The sequence below is a fragment of the Bactrocera neohumeralis genome, chromosome 3, assembly GCF_024586455.1.
Source record: "Bactrocera neohumeralis isolate Rockhampton chromosome 3, APGP_CSIRO_Bneo_wtdbg2-racon-allhic-juicebox.fasta_v2, whole genome shotgun sequence".
Lineage (NCBI taxonomy): Eukaryota > Metazoa > Arthropoda > Insecta > Diptera > Tephritidae > Bactrocera > Bactrocera neohumeralis.
The window spans coordinates 8,783,757-8,811,505 of NC_065920.1; the positions used below are offsets into that span (position 1 = coordinate 8,783,757).

The 27,749-nt window shown below is 35.7% G+C and overlaps 1 protein-coding gene and 1 long non-coding RNA gene across 2 annotated transcripts in view; one reads left to right on the top strand and one right to left on the bottom strand.

The window, feature by feature from the left end:
* The window catches only part of LOC126753341 (uncharacterized), a 288,292-nt gene extending 280,630 nt beyond the window's left edge, over positions 1 to 7,662 (top strand). The window contains exon 5 of the long non-coding RNA XR_007666118.1: positions 6,919 to 7,662. This is a non-coding gene — a long non-coding RNA (uncharacterized LOC126753341). The remainder of the gene's footprint in view (positions 1 to 6,918) is intronic.
* Positions 1 to 27,749, bottom strand: part of LOC126753324 (roundabout homolog 2) — a 174,920-nt gene that overhangs the window by 124,675 nt on the left and 22,496 nt on the right. The gene's annotated exons all lie outside the window — the stretch shown is intronic.

Here is a 27,749-nt window from a genome sequence, read left to right on the forward strand (position 1 = left end):
CAAAAAATTCAAAGTGTTTGATTATGAGTGTTTTTATCAATAAAAAATGAATTAAAAGGTATCGAGAATAATTTTGATAACTCTGTAACATTTATCGATTAATTGTATTTCTTTAATTCTATATGAAATTAAATATATATGTACTCGAAATATCAACAGTTCGATTTTGCGTGATTTTTTCCAACAAAAGCAAATAAAATTCGATAAAAAAAATATCGAAAATCGAATATCGATAACTCCGAAATATAACAATCGATTAATTGTATTTCTGTAATTATGTATGAAATTATATTTATTTACTCTAAAAAATTAAGAACCATCGATTATGAGTGCAAAGTGTAGAAGCAAACAAAAACAGATTAAAATTTATCGAGAATAACTTCGATGATACAAAAACACGATCATAGATTAATTTAATTTAGGGTATGAAGTATGGATAGTATTTATTTACATTATAAAATATCGATTAAAAAAGTTATCGATTTAAATTTATTGTTTTCGATAAAAACTAATACTGTAGGGAATTAATTATCAGTTAAACTACTTACAAACAATTAAAATTTGTATACAATTAAACATTTTTTTATTATAATTTTAATATAACAGTAAAGTAGAGCGCTTGAGGGTGCTCAGTATGGGGTAAAATTACTTGCGTAATTTCAAGTGTCAGAAAGGATCTGCTTTGTAAATAAGTGCGTATAACTCAGGAAAATGATTCAATAACGCAAATTTTAATTAAATTTATATTTTGTACTAAATATCGATTAAATTAATTTTGTGCCAAATATCGATTAAAAACTAAGAGTTACCGGTTATAGTGGCTATCTATCGATAAAAATGAACAGTCTAAGAAACAAATTATCAGTTACGCTACTTGAGAACGACTACAGCCATAAAGCAGTAACACAATAATGTGCCTTATCGATTAAAATCATTTATCGATTAAAAATTATTTACTATATAGACAGCATATGATTGGTTTTCAAAATAAATATGTTGTTATTTTACTAAATGTCGATTAAATTAATTTATACATTAATATAGAATGAAAATTAGCAGTTATCAATTATGGTTCCTATTTATCGATACAGACTTAGAGGCTGACAATCCACAATCGACAAGCACCATATAATAACAACGAAATAAAGCACCTCAGAATGCGTATTATCGATTAAAAGTAACATTGTTGATAAGTGGTGCAGTACCTCGAATAGAGAGCAAGGATCTGCTTCGAAAATCTGTATACCTAAATAAGTATAGATGGACTGGTATACACAAATTACTTAAAATCGATAACGATATGCTGATGTAATCGATTATAATAAAATATGTTTGATTGTATATACAAAATATCGATAACAAATCAAAAATTTTGTATACGTACAATATCGATAATAACACAAATTATCGATTACAAATAAAAATTTGTTTTAAAGTATAAAAAGTAAATACTTTTCAATCTCAGCAGAATAACACATTGCTTTCAATAAATGTTGTACTGGTTATAGAATTGATTTTACATCCAATTTCATTACTTAAGGATCAAACTCAATAACAATGCTCAGAAAAAAATTAAAAATTATTTCCAGGTCGTTCTGCTTTCAAAAAAGTACGGATTTTATACACAACATTTTCTTGATTTTTGTAAAAATATAAACAACCAATTATGAAAAAAATATAATTATGTATTACGGCCTACAATAATATTAAGCGAAGTTAGTGAAGACATACACCTATAAATATAAATTTCAATAATATTGCTTACATCAAGGCTTACTTCATGTTCAGTTAGCGAGGACATACCCCTTTAAATACTATGAAATATAATTTTGTGATGGCCAACTTAGAACAAGGAACGTGCTTTGAGAAATCTTTTGTAATTTGTAAGCGATTTTAATACAAGAGAGTAGTTTTTGTTATAATTTTTTACAAACAATTCAAAAAGTGCTAAAAGGAAATTGCAGTAATATTGTCTACATTTAGGCTTATTTCATTTTAAGTTAGCGAAGACTCACACCTATGAAGCATTAATGGAAATTCCATAACTGCATAGTTTTGTCAATAGAATGACATTTTACACAGAGATATTGAATTTGAAAAGCTTCTTCTTTATTTTTGTAAAGTACAAATATGCTGATTTTATAAAGTGCTTTATAAATAATATGAGTAACAGAAGGGCCATCCAAATGCATTTCTGTAGAACAAAATTATTTTTTTGACATATGTATGTACATTTTTGACTATTATTACATTTTACTTTATGATTACTTGTTATAAAAAAATAGTTTTTTCAATGACACTAAATGTCTAAAAAGCTTTTATTGACAACAAACTGTTAATTTGATTTCAAATGCAGTTTTGTTGATGGCTCATGCTGATACAAAAAGTAAATGTACATTAACATGTATGTATATACACATACATATCTATATATGTAATTGAAAATGCAACTGTAATAACTGTTTATTTAAGCTGCACTTGCAAATGCGCATTTAATTTCCGAGTATTGAGTGGCAAGCTACAGTATTTTCACTACCATATGTTATCCATTAATGGACTTTACAACGAAATTGCAACAACAATAAAGCACAAAAACAAAAATAAAATATATTCAATATCAAATATACACTTCAAACAAATTGCAATGCATTTAGGTGGAGTATTTGAATAAATGATTTTTTCTAAATATATGACGATATATTTTTTCATGACCTCCCGCCCGCCACATTAAAAGCGAAAAATAGCGCACAACGGATATTGCATTAATTTGGCCAAATGCAAATGTTTGCTGCTGAAATTTTATTGATTTCGTTGTTGTCGACTTGGAACTTTTCATTGAATGCCATTACATAAGCGCTAAACAAATATTCTCATGCTTACGAGTGTGTATGTGTGTGTTAGCCGTCGCTTAGGCCGCGCTGCTTTGAGAGCACTTTGCATTTTCGGGAATTGTTTGCGCAAATTTCTATCTATTTTTGATTTTCGCTGACGAATATTTTCGTTGTTTTGCATTTTTGGCAGTTCAGCAGAGACAACGGTACATTCATATATATGAATTTGTTTTCCACCATTCGGCGATGATGTTGTTGATGGCATTTGGCACGCTGACGATGATTTGAATGTTTTGACTGTCTGCCTGCTGGCTGGCTAAGTCTGAAGTATTTGCATTTTTCATATATTGCTGTTGTTGTTGTTGACGTTTTTCGGGTAAAGCTTTGAATTTTCGTTTTGGAAAGATTTTATTTTGGCAATGTTTTTCCATTTGCACTCTTGTCATTGATCGATGGTGCTCAAAAACGCAGTCTTGTCCGTATTGTTGTAATGGCTCTTGTTGCTATTGGCAATACTTACATAGACAAAGCTATGGGGCTAACCAATCGGCGAACTAAAGGCAACCGAATGTTGTTGGAATTTTATTTTTGGAATCATTCTCAGTCTAGAGTGTGGATGAAACGAACAGACACTAAGAAAAAAATTCAAGTTGCATAGGAAAATGATTTCAAAAAATTATTCTGCATATATTTAGGGTCTGTTGTAAAAGTGTCTTCAAAAATATCAGAAGAATATATTTTAAGTTGGTTTTGGTAACATAAAGAAATTATGCATACTTTTAGGCGCTGTAAAAGAGTCTAACTGTTTTTCAGCCATAGAAACATTTCAGCCAACCAAATTATATTTTAAGTCGATTTTAGAAATATACTAAGTTCTCCCGGTTAGTTCTATTATTAAGCTTAAGCGCCGAAAAGTATGCAGCACATATTTTTTCACTTTAATCCTTTTTATAACTTTACACAGCTAAATTTCCGTTATTAATAACTCATATAAACAGTCTAGACCCACAGTAGTCGCACACACCCTCCCACATGCACGCACATCCCGCATTCGTCATTGTCAGGGCATGCTTTCGCCTCTATTATAACCCGTCAGTAGCAGCCATCGCCGCCTGTCATTATAAAAAATTGAAATCCAATTGAATTGGAACTAAAATCAATGATTTATTTCGATGCAATAAATTTCGTGCATTCATTCATTTGTTCACTTCTGCCGTCAGCATCACAGCGTTGTTCAGCGTCGGTCATCAGTGCCACGAACAGCATTGAGCAGATTTTAGGCATCATGCGAAAAATGACAACGGCATTAAATTGAGGCGAGAAAATAAATAACAAACTGTAGTATGACAACAACAACAGCAATGTGGATGGCTTATCGCTCAATGGCTGTGCAACAGGAAATGAAATTTGCTGAAATGTGACTGGAGTTGAAGTTCACTTTTCCAAATTAATTTGATGCAATTTATTACGGGAAGATGGGTGGCTGTTTCGGTGAAAAATAGAATTTTGATGTTGTCTATAATCGCTGCATGAGTACAGTATTTATATTTTACTTGTAAGATTGTAAAACGATTACTGCGCAGTTTAGCATATCAATAGGATGAAATATGTGTTAAAAAATATGTGAAATCACATCCGAGGTTTTGACTTTTTACAATTTTAAACATAATATTTAGTTTTAAAAACACTTTGCTACAGTTTTAAACCACTGAAATTAGTTCCGAATTTTCAGAATAGAAGATATAGTAATAATTTCATTTTAGTATAAGTCTTTATATGACATGATGTCATATCAAGGGCTATTTTTTATACAAAATCAAATTGAAAGTAATAATTATATAATTTTAATTAACTCTTTTAACTTTCAATACAAATAAAAGCTGCAAATAATACCCTCTCTTTATTTACTTGAATAAATTTAAGTCATGTGATGTCAGGTCATATGCAGCATTGCACATGTAATAATTCTAAACATCGCTAGAAATATTATACAACGGAATCCACAGCTGCAGTTTGTTTATTTAAAAATATATAAATATCAAGTGATCCCAGATCATATGATGTTGTGATGTAGATCATATGACAATTTTTTATTTCGCTAAAAATGTTATACAGCAAAAAACAAGACTGGAAATAATACTCATTTATTTAATTAAAAAAAAAATTATGTCACGTGATGTCAAGTAATATGATATTGATCATGTGATAATTCTCAATTTCACTTGAACTATCGTACGATACAATACAATATAAAATTTTTGTTTTTAATTATTTCAATTGAAGTCACGTGATACTCATTCATCCGACGTCAAATGAAGGAAGTGCTTAGAAATCAGAAACAGATCTTATATAATCATAACAAATACCGCAAAATGTAGAAATCGTTGTCAACATTTATATTTTTGATTTTTATTAAGTACCATTAAGTCACCTGATATGAAATCATGTGATGTCAGATCACCGCAGCTTAGATAAAATTATATTTAAAACAAAAACCGGCAATCTACCATTTTTACGCTTTTAATTAAATTGGTTGAAGTCAGGTGATATCAAATCATATGATTTAAGCTCAGGTGAAACTAAAAATCGAAGCTTAGAATAATAGCAATAATGAAATCGTATTATTATAATAAATTTTGCTAAAAAATACAATTATTCTGAATTTTACTTTCAATCCAGCGTCTTTAGTTCAATTGTCACACTAAAAAAGCTTTCTTAAGAGCTTATCTCCACCTGCAGGTTAGAAAAAATGCGTTTTCGGCAAAATTTTTTTGAATAAATATTTTATTTTTTACATAAATAACAAATAATGTACATTTAAAAGATTAGTATAATAAACAGCTACTAACTTTAAGAAACTTGGGATTCCCTAGACCCCTAGCCGATATCCAGCAGAACCTCCCAAAAATATTATCTTACCGTGACGAAGCTTTTTCGCCTTAAAATTATCTCAAATACAGAATCTAAAAACATGAAAAGCCTGATGAAAAAATTGAGAAGGTGAAGGATATGGTGCTTGAAAATCGTCTGACAAGTGTTAGAGAGCTGGAAAGAGAGCACGACATCTCTCGCGAGTCCGTTCAAATGATTTTGTTGGATATTTTGGATATGAACGCGTTCTTGCGTGACTTGTCCCGAAAAGCAAAATTTTCTTCAAAAAGAGTACTGTAACCAGGTCCTTTAGACATGCTTGGTCATGCAAATTCCGATCCTATATTCATAGAGATCATTATAACTGCCGATGACACATGGGCTTATGAGTTTGACAAGCAAACAAGTCAACAATCATCGGAATGAAAGGGAAAAAGAGCTGAAACTAAAAAAACACGCCAAAGCCGCTCAAAAATCAAGATGGGACTCATTGTTTTTGGTTTACTGCATCATGAATTTGTTCCGGAAGGACAGACGATCAATAAGGAGTTACACTTGGCCATACTGAGACATTTGTGTCAGAACAACCGTAAATGGCCGGAATTGTGGAAGGACAATTCATGGATTTTACTCGATGTTAATACACCGTCGCATCGAGGCACGATTGTGACCGAATTTAAAGCCAAAAACTCAATGAATACCATCGATCAACCACCATATTCATCACTTTTGAATTCGTGTGATTGTTTCTAGTTGAATTGATCGCAGAGTAAAACAAAATTCGCAGAAGGAACTGAAGGCCAGTCCAAGAAGTGCTTATGAAAAGTGTTTCGAGGAAAAATTGTTAGCAAAAGTGTATTACATCTTATGGAGATTACTTTGGAGGCGACAAAATAAATATTCCTTGTACTTTTTTGTCATAACTTATAATATATTTTTTTTAAATTAACATATGAATATAACCCATTAATGCAAATTTCTCTACTCATCCTCATCCTCTTGCCACTCTTATTTCGATTTCACTCAAACAAAGCACACCCATATAAGTTAACTTCCGTTACTTTGTCACACAGAAAATTAAATTAACTTTATAAATTAAATATGTATGCGCTCATTACTTAAAACTTGCATTCAAAGTAATCTTTTCTTCGTGTTAATGAGTTCAACAAATGTTGCTTTATTTATTTGGCTTTCTTTTATTTCCTCTCGTTTGCAGCTAAAGAACAAAAACCAAAGCACAACAACAGTAATAGCAACAACAACAACAACATTTAAGTAGAACAATTAACCAACTGACGAAGTCATTATCATTAACTGCCACAGCTGTCTCAACGACTTGCGCCGAGAGTGGGAATCATCATCGTTGCAAGATAAGTAATGAAAGGAAAACAAGCATTCAAAAGGAATAAACAAGGATAATGAAGTTGGCATTGTGACAATGCTGGCTGCCTGGCTGGCTGACATGCGAGTGAGTACAAGCAAACATTGCAATTGGAATGTCGCAACAACTACCAACACACACACAAACAAACACACGAAAGTAGTTGTATAAGTACGGCAAGTGTGTGTGTGTATATGTGCGTCCGTTTGTAGTTGTGTGTGTGCGTGTATTGAAAGCAAATATTGCAAGCAGTTAACAACTAAAGCTGTAACAATGCAAAACAACAACAACAACAACTTGATATCTAGCACACAACAGCAACAATCAACAGTTACTCACAACAACAACAACGTTAAAAGTCAGCAGTCAACAGCGCAAGACGCCAGTCGCTGCACGAAGGAGTTTAACTGCACAACAACAACAAAAATAGAAATGAAACTTGCAAGTAGTGCAATAATGAATGTGAAAAGGAGTGAAAAAAAGCAAAACTGTGCAAAAGTTGCGAAATAAAAATGCGCTCGAGCGCTGTAGATTGCCGGCTGACAACTCTTTTACCGATTATCAATGCATTTGACTATGTGCGTGCGTGTGTAATACCTGTGCAACAAAGTTTGCACTTAAATTGCTTGCAATCTACAACAACAATGCGCTTTGTCGAGCATCGAGCAAAGCAAACTCTCAAGAAGATCACTGCGAAGAAGAGCGGAGAATTGAAATGAGAGTGTCAGCGTGCTGTTTAATTTACTCACACGTACACATACATATGCATATCTACTCATATATGTATAAACGCATAAACGGAGGCTGGTTTGCGTGTGTGTGGAACACTATATGTGCCAACATATTAATTTGTTGTAAAAAGAGTGTATGTGTGTGTAGTGCGAAATAATGCAAACTAACTTTGAGTTGAAATAATTTTCATTATATTCATAGAAATATGCCTTGTATATCTATGTATGTATATATGTATGTATATAAGTTCCGTACAGTTTTTGCTAACTCATATGAAGATACCAGCATACATATGTACATATAAGTATCTTACATATAAGTATTAACTAGACAGATGATAGAGTTAAAGAAGAGTGAAGTCGAGTCTCCTTTTACGACAGGTTTTGGCATATAGGCTACCCAAGGTTCTATTATGTTTAGATCTGCAATTCAGTCCATACTTTTGCTTTGTTTTGAGCTATCATTCAAATCGTTGGCCTGTACCTCAAAGTTGGTTTATATAACAAAATCAATTTGAAGTTATTTCAGCAATCAGTTTCGCAGCACATTTTTAAACAATTTTGGTTTTAGTGTAATCTACGCCTAAACGCTTCCTTTTCTCGAAAGGCTGGTTTTAAAGTCGAAGAGAAAAATTTTACTCCACCTAATTATACTTGGCGATTCTTCTCTGCTCCGATACCGAGAAGAGACATGTGTATAATAGGAGTCGCTGGCGCAGTGAGATTTTTCATGGATGAGTCGAAGCTATGAGGGAAGATTGGCGGGGGAGTTGTCAGTTAGAAACTCTCCGTCGAACTTAGCTCTAGACTACCAGACCACTGCGGCATTTGTCAGGGTGGAATGCTTATAAAGTGGCGGTACACGTACTGCCGCGAAATGCAGCGTCTGTTAAGGAGGTTAACATTCACTCCGACAGCAGAGCGGCAACACTAGCGCTGAGCTGAAGTGTCTGTTCTCACTCGAAATATCAGCAAGCTATTTCGTCATCAGACTCGTTTAGGTTTCTGGCCATAGTAAAATCACTACAATTGCGAAGTCGACGACCTAGCCAGCGGGAGCATTCTAGCGCTCACAATGGAAGGGATCAAGTTATATTTACATTGGCATCTTGCATTCTACCAATGGTTCAATAGAGCTGGTGTGCGCTTAGCAGGCGCAGGTCATCTACTACCTGCAACTGCAAAATCCGTTTTGTCTAGAGTAGAACAGAGGAGATCTTCTGAATTACTTGCCCTTAGCAAAGTTCATCTCACCGCAATCGTATGGGTTTTTATTAAAAATTGTTCAATAGGCATTCAAGCGGTAAGGCTAATAATTATTATTGGACACAAATTGTCAAAGTTGTCTAAAGACTTCCTTGTCCAGCCTTTCTAAGGCTGAGGCTTTCGGCGATCTTACCTTCAGCGAACTAGGAGTCACAGCAGAAGCTGACATAAGACGTCCTAACTAATTTGTGATCAGCTCAAAGCGCTTTATCGATTTATAAGGGTTTTATAGTCTAATATATAGAAGCTCTCCAAATGAGGTCCTTCTTAAGACTCATGATAATTGAAGGACAAATATTTTTCACAAATTTTCTGACATTAAAATATTTTCAATTTTTTTTTTTTTATTTAAAGCCGCCAGTTTTTAACTAAGTTTTGGACTTGTACACATCGTAATAATAAAAAATCGTTTGGCATTTTGGGTATCAGATAATTGTAAGCGACAAATCTTCTTCACCGTCAGACACTTTTTCAAATTATTCAAAATTATTCGACTTTTAGAGGATCAAGATGCGTTAAAATTCATTATAATGAAATAATAATAAAATCAGATAAAAACTTAAATGTAAATTACTCTAGAAACTATCGAAAAGTTACTCTAGAAAAACTCACAACTTCTTAAAGGCTCCTTACAGCCCGACTTTTACCCAAGTGCGGTCCAAAAAGGGATAATAAGTACTCTTTTCGAACCTGTCTACTTGAATTTGATGGCAATGCAGCACCTTTAAAGAGCTATTTATCTATTCCGCAAACTCCTATACACATTGATATATAAAAATATGTATACCCTGTCTATACCACACACATTACCCGCCTGTCTAACTGTCTGACTGGTGGCAAGTTGAAAAGTGCGCTTGTTAACATTTCCCCTAATTGTTGTGTCGCGTAAGTTGCCAGTGGCAGTGCCGCCATCACTTCTGCTGCAGGCAATAGTTGTTTGTGTATTGCTTTTAGACGAGTGAGTTTCATTCATGATGCATTCGTGTAAATATGCATATGTGTGGGTATATATTCTTATAAAGTTCATGCATTAAGCGGCAAGTAATTATAAGCGTGCTACAAACGATTTGAGGTGGAATGAGAAGTGAAAAGTGCGTGGAAAATGAAAAATTAAAATGCATTCTTTTTCAGCAGGTCGCAAGGAAGCTGAAGTTTCGAAATAGAGCGCAATGTAAGATTTAGAACAAAAGCAAGTGATATGGCAAGCGGAAATTACTTATGAAGCTAGACAAACAGGCTGCAAGTGTTTATGAAGAAATAGAGCGTTTGGCGACGGTTTCACTTTCAGTTCAAAAAACTCGCACACATCTTGCTTTAGCATACCTACAGGCGCAATATTACTGCGTGGTCACGCAGCAGCTGCGGCTCCATATATGAGGTTCGCATATTGAACCAACACAATAACTTTTTTAACCTCCCTAGCAAGCCTGAAATATCTGCTCCAATTCACTTGTAATATTCTGTTTCTACTTCTTGTCTTATTTTCAATAATTTCCATGGTATTCTCCCGCTGCCTCCGGTTATACCACACCCATTATGATTGCTTTGTTGCCTTCAAGTGTGGTTGAAGTGTGTACGCAGGGTGCACAAAAGTTGGCAATACCTAAGCAGGTTGCAACATTGTTGCTCGCTGGCGCGCCTAAAAGCAGTTTGTTCGAAAATTGTCTGCGCTGCGTTGCGCGCTAACAATGCCGACGTTCGAGTGCCTTTTTTGTAGCAAGTAACTAAGAGATTGGTTTTTTGTTATTATTATTTGTCTGTGGCGTAATTTTCCGCTTTCACTACTTTTGCAAATCTCTAAAAATAACTGCAAACAAATCTTCCAAGCCGCTTCAATGATTTGTGGAATCCGCCATTGTGCGCACTCTAGTTTTTATTGTATATGCACTTGTGGCTGAAAATTTTAGTCGTTTCGCCTTTCTTCGATTGTGTGGCGAGCATTTTTTGCAAGCCTCAAGTGATTTTTTATTCCATTTTTGGTTTGAAAGATTTACATTCCGCTTATAGCCTTTCTCGTTGCTCTTCTGTTTACAATTTCAATTTCTGTTTTAATTTTCATAACTCTTCTTCTTTTGTTTACCAATCAACACAGGCGTTTCTTTTCTATAATCTACATTGTTTTCAATGCCGTTTCTGCAATTATGTTTATTAATTTCCATTTCATTGTTTGCTTTTAATTTGTTTCTGTTCTTCGTTGCTGCCCATTCTATTTAGTTTTTGTTTTACAGCCTTGTTCTTTTCGCATGAGGAATACCGAAAATTGTTTTGTTTTTGTTATTATTTGTTGTTTTCGTTTTCTCCTTGTTTATTTTTAAGTTGTTTGCTTTGTTTTCATGCTCTTCAGATTCGTTTGCTGCTCTTCTATTTTTTATTTCTTCTACTATTGTCATTGTTCTTTAATTTTTATTTGCCTTTCATCAACAACTTTCTTTAGTTCCTTTAATGGATTAAAGAAGGTCTCGAATCAAGAGATCATTTTGAGATGTGTTATGACTCTCAATCACCGTACAACTGTAGTAATCATATGTCATTTTTTGTTCCTGATATACATTTTCAAAAATATTTTTTTTCCTCGATTTGAACATAGATTTTGTAATTTCATGATTGTATTGAAAAAATATATATATTTTAAAAGCATTTGAACGGAAATATATAGCAACAAATATATCTCAGTACATAATCTAAGACTGAAAGTCCAGCGCAGAATATCATAACTCTTGCCAACTTGTGCCACCTTAAGATCGGTAGGTAGTTGAGAAGCAGATTCACCTCTCGACGAACAAAGATTAGGCTCCAATGGTCTGTCATTATTCTCGTAATATTATACGGCTCTGAAACAAGACGATGACAAACCGAGATAAAAAAGCGCTTGGAGCTTTTGAGAGATTTTTAAAGCCGTTCGCATGGCAGCTGAATATCGAAAATGATGGAACCTGAAATTGTATGAGCTGTATGAATATAGTTCAGCGAATAAAAATGCAACGATTGCATGGGTTAGGCCTTGTGGTTCAACAACGGAAGCAAGGACCTGCACTCATACAAGAAAGGGCTAAAAACTTAGAAACCAGTCTGCACTTGGGATAGATATAGAGAGAGGCAATTGACGAAGTTGTACGTTCTCAGGCCAGATCGACCCACGATTGTAGTGCCAATGAAAAAGAAAAAGAATAAGCGCATAAATTTTAGCATATTCTTTCAGTTCAATTGCACTTACTATATATATTTTATGTACGAGCCGAGCATTATATAATAAGTGTAGATATAACCAACCGTCACATTAACCCTTTGAGAAGTTTAAGTCAACAGCTGGTTGAATAAAATTTCCAATACCGAGCGCCAAAAGGTTTATTTTTACGAGCGCCAAAATATAATGGGTTGTCAAAAAAGTCTTTTTATTGAATTTTTTTTTATTGATTGTCATTTTTGATGACGTACCGATACAAAATTATATAAAACCACGAACACAAAATCACAGTTTTATTATTTATTGCAAAGCAGACACATACATACATATATGTATATAATAATATACATATACATATATATACATACAATATACATAAATAGTCCGAACACGTCCCCCCACCGAAAGCGTGTAATAAAGCAAACAAGCATACCTTCAAATAATAGCTGAGATTTTTGTTTTCTGTGTTGTCACAGCGCTCGTAAAACAAACATTTACAGTCGAAAGAATATAGGCATTCGAACCACTTAATGAGCGTAATAGGCAATGGAGTAAGTACTATATACGAGCAGAGCGTGTAACCAACGCTGTGGCATGCAACTTGCACATAAAAGACAAATAAAACAAAATCCAAACGCAGTAACGACAACAAAATTACAAAAACATCAAAATAAAAATAGACAACAAGAAAGCATGGCGATTCCCTTTCCTTGACTAAAACGCAGTGATATGAATAAGGTTGAGGTCGTTGGTTGGAGGCAATGTGACCGTCATAAATTCCTTTGCATGTTTGGTTTTTATTTGTTTAATATTTGCATTTCATAAATATTAAATTCCGATCGTAGACTCAAACACGCATACACACACATAGTCAAAGGAGCCGACACTCAAGTAGCCGCGTAGCAATCGGCGTTTGCCGCTAAGGGTATGCATATTTAATTTATAGTCTATGCCAAGGCGCTGAGGCGCAAGACTTTGTTGGAAATTGTGGGCGGAAGACAAGCAGCGGTGCGTGGAGTTTCGAACTTTTTATAGAAAGCGGTTGACGAAAAAATTCCAGAGCGAGTGTATGGAGAAAAATATGCTTTTAAAAGCGGAAAAGTCAAGAGAATAATTCTAAATATAGAAGCAACTATATAAGGTCGCTGCTGTTTTTTTGAAAATGTAAATATTTTAGACATTTTGAGTTTTGATTTAAAAATAATTATTAAAAAATTAATATAGAGTGCGTGTCTCTTCTAAAACATTGCTAAATGTAGGCAATCCTTTTCTCTAATAACCAAAACTTCATAATTGAATTTCTCATAAGGTGTGTGTCTCTGCTAGAGCACTCCTAAATGTTGGCAATAATATTTGGATCAAACTAATATCTGCGATTCTTTGCTGAAACGAAATGATGTTGAACCATTTCTGAAGCGAATAGTAACAGGAGACGAAAAGTGGATCAAATACGACAACAATGTGCGCAAAAGATAATGGTCCAAGCGTGGTGAAGCTCAACAAACGGTCGCAAAGCCAGCATTGATGCCTAGAAAGGTTATGCTGAGCCTTTGGTGGGATTGGAATGGAATCATCCGCTATGAGTTGGTCGAACGATTGTTTCTACATTTTTCTGCCAACAACTGATGAGATCAAAGCTACGGAAAGGGATTCGCCTTGATCAGGACAACGCTAAACCACACACGTCTTTGATGACTCGACAAAACTGGAAGAGCTAGGCTGGAATGTTTTGATGCATCCCACTATTTATTTAGGTCAATTCAGAACTCCCTCAATGGAGCAAAGTTTGCTTCAAGAGAAGCTTGTGAAAATTATTTGTCTCAGTTTTTCACCGAGAAATGAGAACAGTTTCACACTAATGGAATAATGTCTCTAGCGGAAGAATTGCCAAAAGTGGTCGACCAAAATGGTAAAAATGGTAAAGAAAATAAGTTGCAGTTTAATAAGAAATACGAATGACATATTTAATGTAAGGTTTATGTCTCCGCTAAAGCGCACCTAAATGTAGGCAAAATATTTTGACGACAAGCAAAACCGCATAAAATAATAAATTGAGATATAGTTGGTCAATATAATAGATTTATGCTGATATTTAGCATTTGGATTTTATATAATTTGGGCTTGACATATAATGTGAAAGAAATTTTTATAATTTTTTAATACAAATAAATACTATTAGTGGATTGATTTTTATATTTTTGCTGCTGTAAAAACTCAAGCTATATTTTTCGCTATTTATAGTATTATAAATACCTGTTATGCCTACTGAAATAATCATATACAAGTATGTGGACATTCTCTGCCAATCCTCACTAAATACCTTGCAGATTAAACTACTTAATTTGCGCTTTTAAAGTGTTTCTCTTAAGCTTCCAAAGTAGTCAAGAACATTTTGCAAACTTCTGAAACTTGTAAATGACATGATTAAAAATTTTCAAAGTCCTTTTAAAATGGAAAAAAGCAACAAAACTGACTGTGAAAGTAAAGAAAAATTCAACGAAAACAACATAAACGAATTGAAACTTTTCACTGCGCTGGCATTGTGAGAGCAGCGCAGGCCTTTTTAAACTTTTCAATTTATATGCCTGCTACGACATAGTGGACACATCAAACTTTCTACTTAGCACAGGCCAAACAAAGTACAAACACACAAGCAAATAAATAAATAGAAAAAACAATGTTTGTAAAAAGTCAGGAAATAAGCGGAGACACGTATGACTGCCAAGAGAGATAGCGAGCGAGATGGAGAGCAGGGCTTAAGAGCCGCCGCAGCTTGGGGCTGTCAAGTAGAGCAATCGCAAACTTTGCGGCAAAGTTAGCAACATACTTGCAGGCGGCACATTTAAAGCCTAGCACAGCTACGGGAGCGGCGGGGCGACTATAGTGTAGAAAGTGCTGAACCTGAATGCTATTGCCTGCGCGATGACCCTTCGCTACAATGACATGTGGGTGAAGTGCATAAGTATTGGTGTGTGATTGGAATTAATTTTACGATTTTTATTTGCGCCCACACTACCGTTATGCCCTCAACGGCGTTTTGTGCGGGGCAAAATCAATGCTAGCTAACATATTTCCAATCATTTATCATAAACCCTCATCATTATGGCAAAAATCAAACGGAACAAAAACGAAAATCGAACGCAGAGAGCGTAACCCACATACATGCAATAACGGTAAATCTGATTACAAAGCATATTTAAATTTTTTGTGCTCAGCTGCGAGGGAGGGGAGCAGTTTTAAGGCGCTTCAAATAATTTTTATGCCAGGAAAGCAAAAATTTGTGTATGTGTGTGTGAAATCTTTAACTTGGTTAATACTCAAGCACGTGTATGTGTGTGTGTGCATAGCTACAATATGCGCAAATATTGTTCAACTACACGCACTTCACTTGCGACGCATCACTGCCTAGGCTAAACATCAAGTGTCCACTTGATATTCTTGTATGTATATGAGGCGGGTGGAGCGGCTAAGACCCCTTGAAGTATGCAAAGTTGTTTGCTGATATTCGGTTTTACTTCGATACCGCATACATATTTGCTGGATAATAGTTGGCTCGAGGGTGGCACGCGCTCGCCAACTGTGTGCGTGCTATGGCATCTTGGCAATTTCATTAGCATAACAACAACAGCAGCAACAAGCATAACAACTTGAAGCATGGAAAATATCCAACAAAGAAAATAAACCGCAAGTGTATGGCATAAGCGCAGCTGAATGCCCTGATCTGCTTAAGTTTATAGTTGTGCGTGAGCAGAGCGCCATGGCGCAGATGATAGCGCTTACGGCGAAGTGACTTTTCTTGTTCCAATATACATAAATAAGGGGCATGCATAAAGACCCACCTATTTATGTGACTTCTATTTTATAATATTTATTTATATTTTCCTGGAGTTTGATATGCTATTTTTAGAGCGCATGCATAAAATATATACATATGTTTGCGTTTCCCCCTCAGCTTTTTTGGTGCTTTGATGTTTTAGCATTAAATTTGAACAGCTGCGCCTGTGTGAGTATCTGCCGCAGTCTGGCTAACTCGGCGTGAAAACATTTTTGGCGAATATCACAACTTATGTGTTCATATATGGATGGCAATGTCTTAAAAATGCGAAAAGGTGGTCGAAGCCATCCTAAGATAATCGGATCTATCGGTGATGGATTCAGAGCACTTTTCCGATAGCTAATAGGCAACTATACGAGTTTTTCGTCTCACTTAACAAAGGACAGAACGTAACAGCCTGACCTTGGGGCTCTCAAGTATCCCTCCACTTATACCTCCATTATCCTGAGGGATCAGCTATCTAAACTAACCCAATTTTAGATTTTTTTCAACCGTTGCTCATTATACGGACAACATCCCCTGGTGATAATTTGAGGTCGGAATCACTTCAGTGGTGTTAGATTATTCTACGAAAGAGTCCTCAATCGACTAATATACCGCTATCTTTAATCGAGCAGTTTCTATAGAAAAGAGTCACACATCACAGAGCTTTCCTGGCTCTTTCTTCAGAGTCAATTTCAAAGAAAATATGTATCAACCTTAACTAACTAGTACGACAACCAAATCTCATCTTTTTAGTATTTTAATATTTAATTTTAATCATTATGCTAAGGCTAAGTATATGGAAATTTGTGTTGAAAAGTCTTCCCAGTACATTCAGTTCATAGCACATAATGCCACTGTCGGCCATATGAAGGGGGTCGGAACAAAGACACGCCGGAATTCTCTCTTTTTTCAACAGTATTCCTAAAAACATAAATCCCGCCAATGTAGAGGTTAATCATAGCGGCTTTTCCTCCACCCACATACCGACGAAACATATGTGGATGGGAAAAGATCGCTGGAGAAGAAGGAGCAGTGAGTTTTTTCGCTAATAGATCAAAACTAGGAAGGCGATTTTTCTGTAAGGACTTCTCCGTCAATCTTAGCTTTAGACTACCGGACCACTGTAGTGTTTTTCTAGCAGAAATGGCTACTTTTAAGGTAGTGATAAACGTACTGCTACAATAGTTCTGTCTCTTTCACGGAAGTGACCATTCACTCTGAAAGCTCTGAACTTACTAACTTTGCGCTCGAAGTTAAAGAGGGACTGCCTGCCCTCACTAGAAATAGCATCAAGCACCTTTATCATCAGATTCGTTGCCTGATTATAGCGTAAACGCTAGCAACTGCAAAGATTTCGAGCTGTCCAGGAGGTGATGTTCCACGCTCACATTGTAATGGGACCGAGTTGGACCTCCGCTGGCGACTGCAAAATTTTTTGACACCATTCTCTAGCCTGTGCAAGGCTGATGCGGAAACATCTCGGTAGTCAAGTCTTTGGCGAACCAGGGGACATATTAGAAACTTACATTAGCGGTCTGATTATAGCGGCTTCGCTGGCAACTGCAAAGCCGACGAAGTAACCAGTGGGCATTCTACCCCGCTCACATTGAAATGGGACCCAGGGATTTCCATTGGCATACTGCATTAATGGGTCTCATACAAATTTTGCTGGATGATGACCAAGCTTCTTGCGATTTGGCTGAGGAGTTCTATAGGGGTTTGGCAAACCAGGAACAATTTTCAACCGCTCAAGCACTTTGCTGATTTGTAAGGATTTTATGATCTATTATATAGGGTTTTAAGTGATGTTGCAAGCTGTACAAGTAAGATCGCCTTATTTCGTCCAGCTTAAAGTTATATCTTTATTTAAAAATGATGTAAAAAACGGGAAGTATGCTCATGTGTAAAAAGCCTTTCTACTCAACTAACTTTTACCTTTATGTTCCTATAAACGAAAAAAACCAGCTCAATTTCTGTAGTAATTTTTAACGCTTTTAAAAAAAAAGCTTGATTCGTGAGGTCACTGAGATTAAAACGAATCAAATATAGACGAAATATCATTCCCTTCAAATAGCAGTTCACTCCAGCATAAAGGCTTAACAGCAATAAGATTTAAGACAGCTGAGCGCTAAAAGGAATCGAAAAGCGGCTTATATCACACGATATGCCCCCAATTTAGTTTGCAGCCATTACAAATGTCGCTTAAGCTTAACATACATATATATAAGGTATATATTACCTCAGTTGACTCTGCTTATACTCAATCAATCCCATTTACCGCTAATCCCTTCAATGTGAAAAGCGAAACGCTACAAATCACATGCAATTGTCTTCGATTTGCGACGATTTCAAAATCCAAGAACGCAGTAAGGATATAGCAAACATCCGAGTATGTAGCACACACACAGCCATGTATGTTAATACCGCTCGTCTCTGCCATCAAGCGTCTTAGTCAATTGACAAAGGTTGTGCGAGAAGCCTGTCAGCATTTATTGGAATCAAATAAATTGGATTTGTATACCTTCCGCCCCCCAATACAGCGTTGGGTTGTTTGAAGAAAATATTAATTTCAGCTTTAATAAAATGATACATAATACATCCATATATAGAAATGATTTGTATCTGCTATATGCATTATCATATGCTGTAGCTATCTGAGAGTCAGAGGAACCTGCGTTTAATGGCGCTTGCACTTCGCCCCTCCTCTCCCTTCCTTTCAGCTTCATTCACATGTAATTCGATACGGCGGAGAAGCTTCTTTCATTGCCTATCAAATTGATATCTATTTTTATTACCAAATTATCCCACCTCTCCTTCGTCCTGTTTGTGCTTGGCTATTTGCTGCCACAAAACTCATAAGAACAAATGATTTTTGCTACGGCGGACAGACGCATTTTTATTGGCTTATATGATAATAGCCTTTGTTTGACTTTTATTGCATCTGAGTTATCGGTGTGGGGCAGTCAGCTGTAATGGATGTAGATATTGTGTAGAAAATAATTTATATACGAATTGCACTAATAGGTTTATAAGTAACGAGATTGTCGCTTCGAGTTCGGTGACAATGGTTTAAGGATATCATAATTTGAGTAAGAAACTCAATATATTCTGTAAGATGGACAAAACGTGCATTAGGTGTGTGTCTCTGCTAAGAGGCTCCCAAATGTAGGCAACGTTTTATATTGTAAGCAAAGAGAACTTGCTGATGGAATCGGATTTCTGAAGACAATGACAGCTTTTTTTTTTTTTTTAATATTTAACTTAGTGTTTTGGAATGTTGTTTTAATAGGCTACTTTTGACAATTTGTCTTATTATAGCAAAATATATAGCAACAATGATCCGTCGTTCTATAAAAGGTCTTAAAAAAGCAAATTCTTAATAACGAAAGTTGCTTCACTCAAAATGATATAATTCACAAAATAATGATTCGAGAACAATGTAATATATAGAGTAGAACTTCTCAATGCTAGGACTAACAAAAAACCATATGTATTTAATTCAAGTAGCGTCAACTATGTGACAGACTGGTGATTTTTCAATTGATCTGCTATTTTATATTTAGAGTTTGTATCGATTTGAAGAGGAAATGCGTTAAAAGAGGAGTTTATGATAAATGGCAACGCAAGTGAGTCTAGTAGAAGAATGTGTAGACTTAAATATACTGACGGAAACGTTGATAACTGCTTTTAGCTATCATTTAAGCTTCTGAGACTTTTAGTACAGTGATGGAAGGCTTAGTCCACATTTTCAAATCACTTTGTTAACATCCTCTTTTCTTCAATACCATGTTTCATTAAGTAAAGATCTGTGGACTCTAAATCTTCCAAAAATTATGTATTAAATCTTTATAGCCTATAACTCACCCTCTTCACTTTTCTAAAAATAATCTGCCATCACATTTTAATGTACAGATTAAGTGAATAACTGATACTATGGGGGGAGTGAAATATTATTTTCGAGCGTTTAGCTGCAAATCATTCTTTTAATGGGAAAAATAAGCATTTTATGCACTCATTTAAGGCTCCTCACGCAAAACCCGCGGAGAAAACTACGCCTTACTTCCTCCCCTAACGCCAACAACAAACTTTTATTAGTGTGTGTGTGTTGAAATAGACATTATGCATCCCACTGGTATTTGAGCACACTTTAAATCGCATTTAATTGTCTTCAAACACAATTCCAAGCAAATCCTGACATAAAAATATGACTTATCAGGGGTAACCTTGCCGCCAAGTTGCATAAATTTTTATTTGAACACTTAACGGTGCATTATAAATTCGTATATACGGGTATATATTTTCCATTTGCAATATCTGCCTGATAGAAAAGCAAATAAAAATTAATAATGACAAAGAAAACTATAAAAAAAAGCAAGGGAATTGTAAATTACGCGCGTGACCCGCTTATGCAAATCCTTCTTTCTCAACTACAGCTGCAACTGCAACAAAAAATATCTCAAATTTGCACCACAATGCATTTGGTGTGCTCATTATGTTGCTTTCATTTATTATTGAGCCAGTTTGCGCTCTGCTCCTGGCACATCCTTTCGCTACACTTTTACTGCTTCTACTTTGCTTAGTTTCCTTACTCATACTGCTTACTGTCGATTTGTGCTGAAAATGTCAATTTTGCAATTTTAATGATTACATGAAAAGCTTTTAAATGTCAATAAGTTTTTTGCTGCTTTTCTTTCTTCGACTCTTTTTTCGTCTTCCTTCAACATTGTTCACATACTTCTTCATCGTCTTTATTTTCTAGTCTCTGCATTTTTTATTAGTTACACAAATTCATTTGGATTTTTTCTGTTCTAAAACAACAAAAAAGGACCACTTATGCTTGTACTTTGAAACTTAAGCGCTTAAGTACTTATTGCCCACCGTTGTTGGCCCTACATCCTTCGGCACTTCAGAGTTGCGAACTGTGTCGTATCCTCTACTCGGTCAATATACCACTTGTCCGATATTCGCCATTATGTCATTGCGTCCATACCAGCGGATACGTTCCGTTAACTATGCATTTACCGTTTTCTTTTCTTAAGCTTTTGTTAAGCTTTGTCATATTTCTATCAGCTTGCGTGTGTGTGTCCACTGGCGTTTTTAGCCACTTTATTTGAAAATTTTTGTATGGCGAATTACTTTTAGCTGCTTCTCAACCTATAAATATATAAAATAGTCTCCTTTCTTCAACTTGAATGTTAGCCCTTCTTGCACAAACAATACCAAACAATAGACACTTAAGCTGCTGTTGTAGATTTTAGCGCACTTTTTAGGGCTGCTTAAAAATTTATAAATTGCCAATGGCGCGCGCATGTCGATGAGGCGATTTTCTTATAGCAGAAAAAATTCAAAAACAACTCAACAATATTGTTGAGCCAAAATAGAACTAAGCGATATTTTCTGAAAATATTTTATAACTATTTGGTCGGTAACTCCTGGTCACCCGCTCTATTCTGTATTACTAACATAGTAGAAAGGTAATTCCTTTCTTATACTTTGAATGTAATGAAGTTAGCATTATGTTAGCTTCTTATTATTAGGTCATCTTGATAAGTCATGTGTTGCAACGCACTATGATAGTGTAGTACGCCCTTATAACACAGTGTGAAAGAAAGCAACAAACAAATTCAACGAAAAATGCCAAACAATCGTTCCACGAGAGCTCGAAAAATTGCCAAAATAACTCGTCAATTCCACGACCTGCCATAGTAAAGCATATTTTTTGACAAAATTCGAGTTTTTTATACCCTTTAATTATACTGATTTTAGTGACCCTCCAACTTTTCGATGCCATTTTTGTAAAGCGATTTGTCCTTTGCATCAAAAAAGGCCTCAGTTTCGGCGATCGTCTTTTCATTTCACGAAAATTTCTTTCCAGTGTGCATTCTTTTGAGATCTGAGAACAGGAAATATTCGCTGGGGGCCAGTAATTATTCTTCATCTCGAAAACTGCTTTAAGGTTAACTTTTATTGGGCGAGATACTACTGTCGTTGAAAATAATCGCGCTCTAAGATTTCGTCATGATCTCAAAGGTGGACCTGGAAGTTATATCTAAGCCTTATCTTAAAAACATTGCTCTCCACTCTTGATATATTTAGTTTTAACTTGTTTTTGTTGTTCTTTTATATTTTTTGATTTTATTGTTACTTTTCTTTATTTTTTCTCTCTTTGCACTCAAAGTTTGTAGTTTCGCCATTGTTTTCCACTTGCGCCGTTATGCTCTTGGCGCTGCGAGACTTTTGTATTACTTTTGAATTATAGTCTGTTGCGCGTAGCGAGGGCTCTTTTGTTTTCCATTTTCAGCTATTGTTCTCCTTTACTGTTATTATTTTTGCTCCTTTAAGCATTCAAAGGTTAAGATGGCGTTTTTCTGAAGTATGATAACGCTGGTCTTAAGCTTTTTGCCGAAGGTCTTGTGAGTTGGTGTTTTTAGGTCACAGCAAAGTAAAGTGTTTGGGAGTTATGCATATATGTATTGTAGTTATATATTCTTACTATAGTTTTTGTGATATATAGAAATGGTATTTGAGCTATTATACTACCAAATTTTACTTATACTTCTATTATGTAAAGCAACTAGTATGAAGTTGCCTGAACACTACTCACGTTTGATGAAACAGTGTTTTGAATATATATTGATGCGTATCATAATACTAATAATCGAATGGAACATTCCTGATAAGGATGGTATGAAGTAAATTTTTATTCAGGACTGCTCGACGGGAACTAGTCGTCATACATAATATGGTAGAGTACATAATATCAAGCACCATGATCATTCTACTTGTTACTACGATGCTTTTCAATCCATAATTTCAATGAAATGGTTTCAAAATTTAATTCATTTATTCTGATCGAGAATTAAATCTGCTTGCTTAGGCTTAATACTTTAGCCGATATAAGAAATCTTGATGAATATTTATTGGAAAATTCGAGTTTTGCGTCATTGTTGAATTTCAGATCTTTAAAACTATAATGTATTGTTTCAAAACATATTTTCTGATTAGCTGTTTTATTAAAGTGTTATGATTATCAAATCCGAAAATTGAAAAAAAGCAATTTAAAGCATTCAAACGAATTTCAATTTTAAGAAAGCCAGCAAACGAAATTCTATAATTTAAATGATATAAATTGAAAAGTTGAATTGCAAACTAGTAAGACCGGGTTTATAAAACAAACAATTACCGAGAAGCTCTAGAATTGTTTTCGGCAGATATTTTGGAGTATTTTAGTTTCTCGATTTCGCTGGTGCTACTTTGTGGTTACCAAATGGGCAGATAGAAATGGATTAGGCATAAATCCTAAGTTTTATTTACAAGTATATACAAAATCTCAGATGTTTATCTGCACTCGTTGGGAGGCTGTTGTCTTCAACCGGTGAACATGGTGAAGTATTTGGGTATTATCCTTAAAAAGAAGCGTTCATAGAAATCAAATATCATTGAGAAAGTAATTGAAGCAACGGTCTGACTCTATGAAATCGTAGTTAAGCCAATATTGTTTTATGGGTCGATGTATGGTGGAAGGCGCTTAGAAAAACTACACTAGTTGAGCAGTTCCAGCTAGTTCAAAGAGCGGCCTTCATCGGTATTGGCAACGGCACTCAATGTCATTCTACAGCTTGCACTTGAAGACATAGTTGGTAGGTGCTATGTGGCTAAGGTTGCTATTAGATTTAAGAAATGTGGGTATCCAACCGAGATCACTGGTCGGCAGAACCCTCTTCTGACAATTACTTTTCAGCTCAGTACGAGGGATTTGGGCTCGAGACGAAGCCATTGAAAAAGGGGTACAGTGAGTTTTTTAAAAAAGGACCGAAGCTAAGGACCAACTGCGGAGGTGGCTATCATCACGGCATCAGTAAATATACCGCTCCGTAGTGCAGCTTCCTTCAGTGCATTCACTTCGACAGTCGAACGGCTATACTGGTTTTGAGGGCGCTGACTGTGCGCTTAAAACTAGTCAAGACGTGACTGACTTCATTAGCAATAACTTCAAGCTACTTACATATTAGACTCATATGGGAGCTCGGTCACTGCTGTCACTGGAAACTACAAGCCAATGAGTTGGCTAAGGAGGGCACCCTTTTCCCAATTTCATCCGATTTTAATGGATGCTCTGGTCTTGGACCTGTGGACCTCACTGGAGGTCAAGCATTGATTAACGACCAGAACCTGTGCGACTGCGAGACTCTTTTAAACTAAAGTGAACCGTATGACGTCAACCGAACTACAAGCACTTAGCAAAGTCAATCTTGACACAATTATAGGTGTTCTGACTAGACACTGTTCAATAGGTTTACATGCGCTACTGGTAAATATTCTGTCAAAAGCTATGGAGGAAAGCGCGGTGGAATCATCTTGTTACTTCTTTTTCAATTGTTCAGCTCTTGAAGTTTGAAATATAGGTGAGTTTACACACCTTTGGCGAAACTAGGGAAGTTGCTGCAATTGATACTAATCGCTTTAATCATTTTTGTTAAGAACAAAACGCTTCGTCTATCGATGAGGATCTGGTGATCCATCTTTCAAGAGTGTATGGTTAAGTTAAGGGATTAATATCTGTCCAAGTGGGATTCATCGATTTTGGACCAACCCCGCGACATAACCTTTCCAACTCGGAGATGTGAGATGAGATCTAATTAACATTTCAAGGGAGGTCATGAACACCCTAACTTATTGCTGAGACACTTAAAACTATCGGTCATTTCTCATTTTTGGCAGAAAAAAGATATATTCCACCAATCTTTTATCACAATTATATCTATACATTAGTTTTTGTTGTTGATCTTGCAGCCACAGAAACATTTATAAAGTAATTTTGAGATATGGTGCCGAGTTGGCAGTACTTGAACGGATAACGGATCTGGGTTCATTCCGGTTACTTAAACCCAACTGTCGTGGGAACGAATCTCAACTTTAGTATTTCTCGCCTGCGACAATTTCTAAACGAATACTTGATAATTTGTGCTAGATTCTCATTTGTTATAACAACCAATCTTACGTTATTGTGCACCATTGGAATTTTGTTCTAGCTTTATGATTTCACATTTTGCTCGCCACTTTCAGTCGCATATTCACTCCTTTGTGTGGCACAAGCGATTTACTCCTGTGACACATTTTTAATTAAAGCACACATTTGGAAATTTCTGCACACAAGAGCTGAGAGCAATTTCTCACGCGCACCATTACCAGCGCTACTAAAGTGCTTTTTATGCATACTTGCCACACATATGCGATGCAGGCACATACATATTTAATTATATATAAATATGCATTATACCTGCATATGTGTGTGTGTGGTGTGTATGAATACAAGCATAAGTTATCCAGCTTGCGCTGTCCTTATGTCGCGCATATTTGCTTTGCTGCCACTTTATGTGGCATTGTATTTGCTTTATATTTATATTTTATTGCATTGTCTTTTATTTTTTGTTGTTTTTTTGCACTTTTTATCCACCATAATCTGCCACATCATTCCCAGCGCGCTGTATTGTCTTTGTCGCGGTCTTTTTCATTGTAATTGCGGCAGCGTCAAAAAGCGCATTGCCATTGTAATATTACAGATAAGCTCAACAGGAGAAACCGCTAAAAGACCAAACAGCAGATATGGCGACAGCGAGAATGCACGAACGCACAGGACAAAGGGCTGCATAGTTGCTTCCTGACGCGCCGAACTCTGCTGCGGTGAGGTGCTGTGCCATGCGGCTTTTTGCGTATTTTTAGTCGTGAAGGCTCCGCAAAGGCGGCCAACAAGGCACTGTGACAGTGCGAACTGTCAACTAATGCACACTTTGTCATATTTGCCAAGTCAACATACTTTTTGCTTCATCATGCGCTTTTTCCCCTCACACGCCACGCACACACATGCATACATATGTGTGCAGCAATTTCACACACAGCAGAAATTTATGCCCACACCCGTACATATGCGATGGTATGTGGCTGTGGCTCTGCGGTTGCTGTCACTTGTGCATGCAAAAGTAAGCGCTCACGCACACTGCCACACATTAGTCCTGGCATGTGGCCTGGTATTTACATTTATGCATATGAGTGTGTGTTTTGTTTGTTTTTTTGGCATTTGCATTGTTTAATTTGCCCGCTCGTATGTAGTTTTTATCTGTGCTAATGTGTCGCAATTTAAAATTTATTGCAACTACGTGCGCCTGAGTGTATGCCTCTCACATTTGCTGTGCGCGATAATCACGCTGTGTGTGTATGTGTGCATTATTGCAGTTTTGCTTGTGTGTGACAATTTCAATGCTGGTAATTTAAGAATGTGGTCTGCAGCAAGAGCTTTTTTATAGGCATTAATTGTACGTGTGTGTGTGGCATATGTATGTTTAATTTCGCTCTGATTAAATTTTTATTGCAGGAAATGGCTAAAAGGGTTCTAAAATGGAATGTATATCCATATAATATTTAATTTTCGTTTTTTTCAGCCTTTCTATTTTACAGCTTGCATGCTAAGCTAATAAAGTACGAAGTCTACTTAAGATTTTCTGTAGCAATATGGGTGAGCATTTCCTAAAAAGCCTTTTTTGTCTTTGCTTTTAAGTAACATCAATTTTTGTTGTTGTTGTCTTTATTTTTATAGACAATTTTCCTTGCATAATTTCGATGAATACCTGATCCTTCATATCTTCAACCAAATTGGTCAGAAGAATTATGTTGGTTTGATGACCCAAGTCAAACCAGAGGTTTCTGTTTTGCTTCGGAACCGCAAGATCTAGACTTTTCCACCCTATTTGAAGTATTTATGAGTCTTTGGAATGCTCTAAACTTCTTTTAGCTTTAGTTTGAGTTAGTAAAATATATTGCCACTTTAGCAAGATGGATACAAGTATAAACTCAGGAATCTAAAGGAGCACCAGATGTGTGTTTCTGCTACTAATATCTATCCTATTTTTCTATATAATAGCTGTAGGGGTATTAGTGGTTCCGACAGTTGTGTCTGAAGATCATACCCAACTATGTCGCTGAGATGGTTAGAGCTGCTTAGGTAGATCAGTAGGTAGAGTGACTTTCTGATGACGCACCTATATCTTTAGAAGACCTATTGTGAAACTACTAGAACTAAAATCCCCTCAGTACATTGCTTCCTCTCTGACCAATCCCCTACGTTTGATGAAGTTCATCAGTACGAATGTTCTTAATTATGCAATTTCCGAAATGTAGTCAAGAAACTCTATAGCAATGGTTCCGATGACATTCCTAAATAAAACCATATATTGATTTGAGTGCATAATTTTGCTGAAAGTGCACCACCATCCAAATCTGCCTCCCTGCCAACCTCCCTTTTTTCACGCTTCTATGGAAGAGAATGCAGAGTTCAAAAGCCTCGGTATTGGGCAAAAACGGGAACTTATTAAGTATTTTAGAATTCTCCCCATTATGTAGAGGTGACTAATAGAAAGGATTCCCTAAGTCTAATAGCTGACTTTGCTGCAAGTTAATTATGGAAGTAAGCTGTGCTGTTAAGCGCTCGTTAATTGTTAAGAACCCTCTGCCGTGTTTTTGTATTCTGAGCCGAGAAGTGATTCTCCTTTCTGTTGTCTACCGGACCCATTGCCTCTTTGGTAGTTGTGTTTGTAGTTTTGTCTCTTCAACCAGCCCAAGTCTCAAATCCTTATTTGTAACCTTTATATTAATCAATCAAGGTGCGTTC